Genomic DNA, 9,086 nt, shown 5'->3' on the forward strand with positions numbered 1-9,086 from the left:
GTCCGATGCGCCAGCCGGGAATCGAACCCGAGTCACAAGATTGGGAATCTTGTATGATACCACTACACCACTGGCGCTGCTGGGGAAGCTCTGGCTTGTGTCCTTGAAGCAAATTCATAGAAAGCGTCCCATGGGGCAAGATGATGTCTTAATGATTATCCTTATTAGTCTGTTGTCGATCTGCTTAATACGTACCTAGCCAATCACTACATCACAGGTGCAGAGACAATCAGTATGAAGGCGAACACGATTTCGTTAACGTGTGCCCATTTACAAGTTCAATGAATGTATACATAAATAAAGCAGATCTGGGTTTTCCTCTGAAACATTAAGGACTGGTTTCATAAATGCGTCCATAAGTCCATAAACGCCACGAGTGCAACGTGCAACTCTATTGTAGCTGCTGTTACTGTACGATTCATCGTGATACGTGTGTGTTTTATTTCAGCTGTAACTCGCCCTGGTTAAGCACGTCTACGGTGTAATTTAAAAATATTACAGAAATTGTCGTTTGCAGTTACAAATCTGTAGTAAGAGTAATACGTTAAGGGAGTCATGTTCAGCAATTTAAAATACAAATCTACTAGCACATATCTTGATAAAGATTACAATAATAACAATAATAATAATACATAGCAAATATTTATTTTAGTGTTGCACATGGAAAGTTTTCTTACAGTAACTTCTGAATATAATGTTGTCTATACCCTTTTAGCTATTCGTAATATCTCTTAACAGAAACTTGTATATTTTTAGCTGTCTCCAATCATCTAAAGCATACAGAATAAGACAGCCACAAAAGTCCTTTCCACACCAGGCTCTATCGCTCGTAGTGTTGCTTTCTGTCACTGTCTTTAAAACGAGACACAAACCAAACCCACAATCGCTCCGCTCCTCCCACATCAGGGCGTGGACTTCCGACACTGGCCTGGTTTTCCTGTGGCGCTTTATTAGAACAGCAAGAGATAACAGTATGTTTCTGTCTTTATTCGACCGCATGTGTGGGTGTAACTTTGTAATTGTTTAATGAGGTCCCGCAAAGTTTGGGGTGAAATGCAAAGTAATCTAATAGTAAAGTAACTAATTACTTTGCCCAGAGAGTAATAAGTAAAGTATCTTGTTACTGTTTATATGAGTAAAGAATACAACGTAATACATTTCTTTTTGTGAGTAACGACACCATCACTGCTCTTTTCTATCTCGTTTTGCATGTATGTTTGTTGTTGACAGAGATACAAAGTTTGAGAGAAGACAGGCTGGCATTGGGGATGTAGCTCAGTGGTAGAGCGCATGCTTTGCATGTATGAGGTCCCGAGTTCAGTCCTCGGCATCTCCAGACTGTCTTTTAATGGAGCCCGTGCACTATGTCATTGGATGCACATAGCAAGTACCGAACAAATCGGGAGCCCGTGATTCATCGGTCACACTAGCATGGGCCTTTTCGGCACTCTCTCCCAGCATTCGTCCGAGAAACATCGTGTGTGTATGTATTCATTGTGAGAAGTGAAACAATGGGCCAGATTGCAAGCTGGTTCTGTATACACTCACCTAAAGGATTATTAGGAACACCATACTAATACTGTGTTTGACCCCCTTTCACCTTCAGAACTGCCTTAATTCTACATGGCATTGATTCAACAAGGTGCTGAAAGCATTCTTTAGAAATGTTGGCCCATATTGATAGGATAGCATCTTGCAGTTGATGGAGATTTGTGTGATGCACATCCAGGGCACGAAGCTCCCGTTCCACCACATCCCAAAGATGCTCTATTGGGTTGAGATCTGGTGACTGTGGGGTCCAGTTTAGTACAGTGAACTCATTGTCATGTTCAAGAAACCAATTTGAAATGATTCGACCTTTGTGACATGGTGCATTATCCTGCTGGAAGTAGCCATCAGAGGATGGGTACATGGTGGTCATAAAGGGATGGACATGGTCAGAAACAATGCTCAGGTAGGATGTGGCATTTAAACGAGGCCCAATTGGCACTAAGGGGCCTAAAGAAGGAGGTAGTTATAGTAGGAGACTCAATTCTTAGAGGTGTAGATCACACAGTGTGTTCTAGTGACATGGAGGCCCGCATTGGTATCTTGCCTGCCTGGTGCTCAGGTTGCAGATCTCCCTAAACTAGTAGACGGGCTACTGGCCAAAGCCGGGGGGAATCCACTGGTCATGGTCAGGGAGACAGGCAGAGATTAGAAAGTTTAACACGTGGTTGAAAGCTTGGTGTAGGGAAGAGGGGTTTAGGTTTATGGAGCTTTGGTCTTTCTTCTGGGATAGATGGGACCTGTACAAACCGGACGGTCTACATCTAAACAGAAGGGGGGCTAATGCATTGGAAGAGTGTATGTGCAGTGAAATTGAGAATCATTAAACTAGGAACCAGGGGGGCAGGGAGCTTTGACAATGGGAGATGTTCCACTAAGGAAAGGAAACCAAGGGAAACTGCCAGTAGGAAAGTCCTGAAATGTTTGTACCTCAATGCCAGGAGTATAAGGAACAAGATGTTAGACTTGGAAGCCACAGTGCTGGTGTGTGACTATGATGTTGTAGGAGTGACAGAAACATGGCTTACAGAAAATGATGGGGATGAATACAAGTTGGAAGGATACACACAGTTTAGGAGAGACAGGCAAAATCGATGAGGGGGTGGGGTAGTATTATATGTGAAAAATGACATTGAGGCAGAAGAACTTGTATTAGATCCCAGTAACGGAACAGAATCTTTGTGGGTGAAACTTTTGAACAAGAGATCTGGAGGATTAGCGGTAGGAGTGTGTTACAGGCCACCAAACTCAGATATTCAGAAAGATGCTGCATTGTAAAGTGTAATCAGGACTGCATGTAGCAAGGATGTGGCTGTTATAATGGGGGATTTCAATTTCCCAAACTTAGACTGGGAAAGCCCAGTGGGGACTACAGAAGCAGAAATGGAAATGGTTGAGATGGTAAATGACTGCTTTCTATCTCAATTTGTCAGGGAACCAACCAGAGAGAGCGCATGTATTGACTTGATCTTTTCAAATGACCAAGATAGAGTCAGGGGGACAGTAGTTAGAGAACCAATGGCAAATTGTGATCACAATATGGTTGTCTTTGAGGCATTCTTTCAAAAAACAAGGTCCAAGTCTAAAACAATGGTCTACAATTTTAGAAAAGCAAACCTTGAAGGTATGAGACGGCACTTAGAAGAGGTAGACTGGAGCACACTGGATACAGAGTTAGTTGAAAATGCATGGGTATATTTTAAGAATATACTACTCGAGGCTCAGGAGCAATTTGTACCAAAACTTAGCAAATTGAGGAACAAAAAACATTGGCCAAAATGGTATATTAGAGGTATGCAAAAAATATAAAGAGGAAGACAATGTTGTATAGTGCATACAAAAGGGATGGTGACGAAACAAAATACATAGAATATGTTGAGCTGCAAAGAGATCTTAAGAAAGGGATCAGGAAAGCAGAGAGGGAATTAGAAAGAGACATAGCTCTTGGAGCTCAAACCAATGCAAAGAGCTTTTTTCAATATCACAACAGCAAGCGGTTAATAAAGGAGGAGGTGAAACAGATAAAGGGCAAAAACGGAGGTATCTTGGAAATTGAACAAGATGTGGCAAATATTCTAAATGAGTATTTCACAGAGGTTTTTACAAAAGAAAAAACAGATGACATGCCACAGGTTGACAATCAGTCCAGTCAAACCCTAAGAGAGATCAGGATAAATGAGGAGGAGGTACTAAAGGGACTAGCAGAATTAAAAACAAACAAATCACCTGGGCCAGATGGGATATTTCCAACAGTACTTCAAGAAAAAAGGTGGCTCAGCAGATACAATCTTGGCAGCACAGGCTATTCAGAGGAACTTAGATAATATTCAGTTGTGGGCTGACACCTGGCAAATGAAATTCAATGTGGACAAGTGCAAGGTAATACATGCAGGTAACAAAAATGTCCACTATAATTACACTATGGGAGGTACAGATCTACATGAAGTAACGCATGAGAAAGACCTAGGAGTCTATGTGGACTCCTCACTTTCTCCATCCAAGCAATGTGGGGAAGCAATAAAGAAGGCAAACAGAATGATAGGGTATATTGTCAAAAGTGTAGAATTTAAAACAAGGGCAGTAATGTTAAGACTGTACAATGCGCTAGTTAGACCTCATCTGGAATACTGTGTACAGTTCTGGGCACCACACTTCAAAAAGGATATTGCTGCCTTGGAGGCAGTTCAGAGGAGAGCAACCAGACTTATTCCAGGTCTTCAAGGGAAAGTCCTACTCGGAGAGACTGAGGGAACTGAACCTTTTCACCCTGGAACAGAGGAGACTACCCGGGGACACAAATGGAAATTGGGCTTCAAGGCATTCAAAACGGAAAACAGGAGACACTTCTTTACACAGAGAGTAGTCACAATCTGGAATAAACTACCCAGCGATGTGGTAGAATCTGAAAGTTTGGGAACATTTAAAAATGGTCTGGAAAGGATCCTTGGATCACTTCGATATTAATGAACACCAAACGAGCACGATGGGTCGAATGGTCCCCTCTCTTTTGTTAACTCTCTTATGTTCTTAAAAGTGTCTGAAGCAGCATGAAAGAGCACACTAGGCAGCTGAGAACAGACAGAAAGGGGAGTGTATATTGCGTTGGCCGGGAATCAAACCTGGGTCAACTGCTTGGAAGGCAGCTATGCTAACCACTATACCACCAACGCTTAGAAACTGCTTCCCAACAATATCTCACTGTGGTCGAACATGATTCCAGGATTGCAAAGTGGCAGGCAATTTGTTTTCCAAATTGCTATCGGTGAACATTTGGGAAGCCCTGCGTTATCTCCAGTTTCCTGTTCCTGAGTGCGGAAGGAAAATGTCCATTAGCATCTTTCCAGATTGCACTATATTCAGACCTTTCCGAAATGAAACAAAACCAAAGTTGAAACATAGCAGAGGATGGTTTCGATCCATCGATTTCTGGGTTATGGGCCCAGCACGCTTCCGCTGCGCCACTCTGCTCCTTGGCCACTCAGCCACCTGTTAACTTCACAGCCACTCCTATATTGCATATTGCAAGCAATACAAGTTTGCAAAGACCTGCGTTATTTCCAATTTCCTGTTCAAGACTGCACACCGAGCTTCTCCATGCGCTGGAGCAGCTTTCCAGGTTTCAGTGCCTTCACATTTCACCCTGTATGTGCTGTGGGAAGCATCATGTCAATTGTGTTGTACTAAGCGGATCGGGGCTCAGTCTGAGCTCAGATCCGAGCTTAAAAATGACCGTGCTTCTGAGCAGCTGGGACTCAAAGCCACACTCCCTGGCTTAGGAACCCAGTGTCTGATCCACTAGGACACGGGGGCTCAGCCAGACAGTATCGGAAAATGGAAATAAATAAATAAATTAATAAATAAAAAGATGCGGCGCGTTACACAATAGACACCAGGTAAAGAAGTGAATAGTTACAGGAACTGTCACGTAAGCTCCTCAACTTGAAACGGGCACATACGAACTCCTGTGAAATAACACGAGATGGATAACTACCCCTTCTCTGCTGCAGCAGAATGTGACTACCTATTGCGCAGATTATTGCGTCAATCGATTCGAAAAGAGGGCTGGCATTTGTCACCAATGTGCCTCGTTTTATTTCTGAAATATAACTCCCAGAAAATATTGTCTGTGTTTTTGAAATTGAATAACCTCAAAAGAAAGAAATGATCCAGTCAATTGCTAAAGAAGAGTCTTGCCGCTGCATTCTGGAATGAAGAAAAGAATGAAATGACAAGTACAATCAAATCAAGAAAGAGAGCAGGCTGTGTCCGATGCGCCAGCCGGGAATCGAACCCGAGTCACAAGAATGGGAATCTTGTATGATACCACTACACCACTGGCGCTGCTGGGGAAGCTCTGGCTTGTGTCCTTGAAGCAAATTCATAGAAAGCGTCCCATGGGGCAAGATGATGTCTTAATGATTATCCTTATTAGTCTGTTGTCGATCTGCTTAATACGTACCTAGCCAATCACTACATCACAGGTGCAGAGACAATCAGTATGAAGGCGAACACGATTTCGTTAACGTGTGCCCATTTACAAGTTCAATGAATGTATACATAAATAAAGCAGATCTGGGTTTTCCTCTGAAACATTAAGGACTGGTTTCATAAATGCGTCCATAAGTCCATAAACGCCACGAGTGCAACGTGCAACTCTATTGTAGCTGCTGTTACTGTACGATTCATCGTGATACGTGTGTGTTTTATTTCAGCTGTAACTCGCCCTGGTTAAGCACGTCTACGGTGTAATTTAAAAATATTACAAAAATTGTCGTTTGCAGTTACAAATCTGTAGTAAGAGTAATACGTTAAGGGAGTCATGTTCAGCAATTTAAAATACAAATCTACTAGCACATATCTTGATAAAGATTACAATAATAACAATAATAATAATACATAGCAAATATTTATTTTAGTGTTGCACATGGAAAGTTTTCTTACAGTAACTTCTGAATATAATGTTGTCTATACCCTTTTAGCTATTCGTAATATCTCTTAACAGAAACTTGTATATTTTTAGCTTTCTCCAATCATCTAAAGCATACAGAATAAGACAGCCACAAAAGTCCTTTCCACACCAGGCTCTATCGCTCGTAGTGTTGCTTTCTGTCACTGTCTTTAAAACGAGACACAAACCAAACCCACAATCGCTCCGCTCCTCCCACATCAGGGCGTGGACTTCCGACACTGGCCTGGTTTTCCTGTGGCGCTTTATTAGAACAGCAAGAGATAACAGTATGTTTCTGTCTTTATTCGACCGCATGTGTGGGTGTAACTTTGTAATTGTTTAATGAGGTCCCGCAAAGTTTGGGGTGAAATGCAAAGTAATCTAATAGTAAAGTAACTAATTACTTTGCCCAGAGAGTAATAAGTAAAGTATCTTGTTACTGTTTATATGAGTAAAGAATACAACGTAATACATTTCTTTTTGTGAGTAACGACACCATCACTGCTCTTTTCTATCTCGTTTTGCATGTATGTTTGTTGTTGACAGAGATACAAAGTTTGAGAGAAGACAGGCTGGCATTGGGGATGTAGCTCAGTGGTAGAGCGCATGCTTTGCATGTATGAGGTCCCGAGTTCAGTCCTCGGCATCTCCAGACTGTCTTTTAATGGAGCCCGTGCACTATGTCATTGGATGCACATAGCAAGTACCGAACAAATCGGGAGCCCGTGATTCATCGGTCACACTAGCATGGGCCTTTTCGGCACTCTCTCCCAGCATTCGTCCGAGAAACATCGTGTGTGTATGTATTCATTGTGAGAAGTGAAACAATGGGCCAGATTGCAAGCTGGTTCTGTATACACTCACCTAAAGGATTATTAGGAACACCATACTAATACTGTGTTTGACCCCCTTTCACCTTCAGAACTGCCTTAATTCTACATGGCATTGATTCAACAAGGTGCTGAAAGCATTCTTTAGAAATGTTGGCCCATATTGATAGGATAGCATCTTGCAGTTGATGGAGATTTGTGTGATGCACATCCAGGGCACGAAGCTCCCGTTCCACCACATCCCAAAGATGCTCTATTGGGTTGAGATCTGGTGACTGTGGGGTCCAGTTTAGTACAGTGAACTCATTGTCATGTTCAAGAAACCAATTTGAAATGATTCGACCTTTGTGACATGGTGCATTATCCTGCTGGAAGTAGCCATCAGAGGATGGGTACATGGTGGTCATAAAGGGATGGACATGGTCAGAAACAATGCTCAGGTAGGACGTGGCATTTAAACGAGGCCCAATTGGCACTAAGGGGCCTAAAGAAGGAGGTAGTTATAGTAGGAGACTCAATTCTTAGAGGTGTAGATCACACAGTGTGTTCTAGTGACATGGAGGCCCGCATTGGTATCTTGCCTGCCTGGTGCTCAGGTTGCAGATCTCCCTAAACTAGTAGACGGGCTACTGGCCAAAGCCGGGGGGAATCCACTGGTCATGGTCAGGGAGACAGGCAGAGATTAGAAAGTTTAACACGTGGTTGAAAGCTTGGTGTAGGGAAGAGGGGTTTAGGTTTATGGAGCATTGGTCTTTCTTCTGGGATAGATGGGACCTGTACAAACCGGACGGTCTACATCTAAACAGAAGGGGGGCTAATGCATTGGAAGAGCGTATGTGCAGTGAAATTGAGAATCATTAAACTAGGAACCAGGGGGGCAGGGAGCTTTGACAATGGGCGATGTTCCACTAAGGAAAGGAAACCAAGGGAAACTGCCAGTAGGAAAGTCCTGAAATGTTTGTACCTCAATGCCAGGAGTATAAGGAACAAGATGTTAGACTTGGAAGCCACAGTGCTGGTGTGTGACTATGATGTTGTAGGAGTGACAGAAACATGGCTTACAGAAAATGATGGGGATGAATACAAGTTGGAAGGATACACACAGTTTAGGTGAGACAGGCAAAATCGAAGAGGGGGTGGGGTAGCATTATATGTGAAAAATGACATTGAGGCAGAAGAACTTGTATTAGATCCCAGTAACGGAACAGAATCTTTGTGGGTGAAACATTTGAACAAGAGATCTGGAGGATTAGCGGTAGGAGTGTGTTACAGGCCACCAAACTCAGATATTCAGAAAGATGCTGCATTGTAAAGTGTAATCAGGACTGCATGTAGCAAGGATGTGGCTGTTATAATGGGGGATTTCAATTTCCCAAACTTAGACTGGGAAAGCCCAGTGGGGACTACAGAAGCAGAAATGGAAATGGTTGAGATGGTAAATGACTGCTTTCTAACTCAATTTGTCAGGGAACCAACCAGAGAGAGCGCATGTATTGACTTGATCTTTTCAAATGACCAAGATAGAGTCAGGGGGACAGTAGTCAGAGAACCAATGGCAAATTGTGATCACAATATGGTTGTCTTTGAGGCATTCTTTCAAAAAACAAGGTCCAAGTCTAAAACAATGGTGTACAATTTTAGAAAAGCAAACCTTGAAGGTATGAGACGGCACTTAGAAGAGGTAGACTGGAGCACACTGGATACAGAGTTAGTTGAAAATGCATGGGTATATTTTAAGAATATACTACTCGAGGCTCAGG

General features: G+C 42.6%; 5 non-coding genes across 5 annotated transcripts; 2 read left to right on the plus strand and 3 right to left on the minus strand.

Annotated features, from left to right (window-relative positions):
* Positions 1-6: 6 nt before the first annotated feature.
* trnag-ccc (transfer RNA glycine (anticodon CCC)) lies at positions 7-77 on the minus strand. The gene has a single exon. It is a non-coding gene; the product is annotated as a tRNA-Gly (tRNA).
* A 1,187-nt stretch (positions 78-1,264) lies between these two features.
* On the plus strand, positions 1,265-1,336 carry trnaa-ugc (transfer RNA alanine (anticodon UGC)). The gene has a single exon. It is a non-coding gene; the product is annotated as a tRNA-Ala (tRNA).
* Positions 1,337-4,646: 3,310 nt separating this feature from the next.
* On the minus strand, positions 4,647-4,718 carry trnag-ucc (transfer RNA glycine (anticodon UCC)). The gene has a single exon. It is a non-coding gene; the product is annotated as a tRNA-Gly (tRNA).
* Positions 4,719-5,818: 1,100 nt separating this feature from the next.
* trnag-ccc (transfer RNA glycine (anticodon CCC)) lies at positions 5,819-5,889 on the minus strand. Its single transcript has one exon. It is a non-coding gene; the product is annotated as a tRNA-Gly (tRNA).
* Positions 5,890-7,076: 1,187 nt separating this feature from the next.
* Positions 7,077-7,148, plus strand: trnaa-ugc (transfer RNA alanine (anticodon UGC)). The gene has a single exon. It is a non-coding gene; the product is annotated as a tRNA-Ala (tRNA).
* Positions 7,149-9,086: the final 1,938 nt, after the last annotated feature.

Source organism: Amia ocellicauda, chromosome 14, assembly GCF_036373705.1.
Source record: "Amia ocellicauda isolate fAmiCal2 chromosome 14, fAmiCal2.hap1, whole genome shotgun sequence".
NCBI lineage: Eukaryota > Metazoa > Chordata > Actinopteri > Amiiformes > Amiidae > Amia > Amia ocellicauda.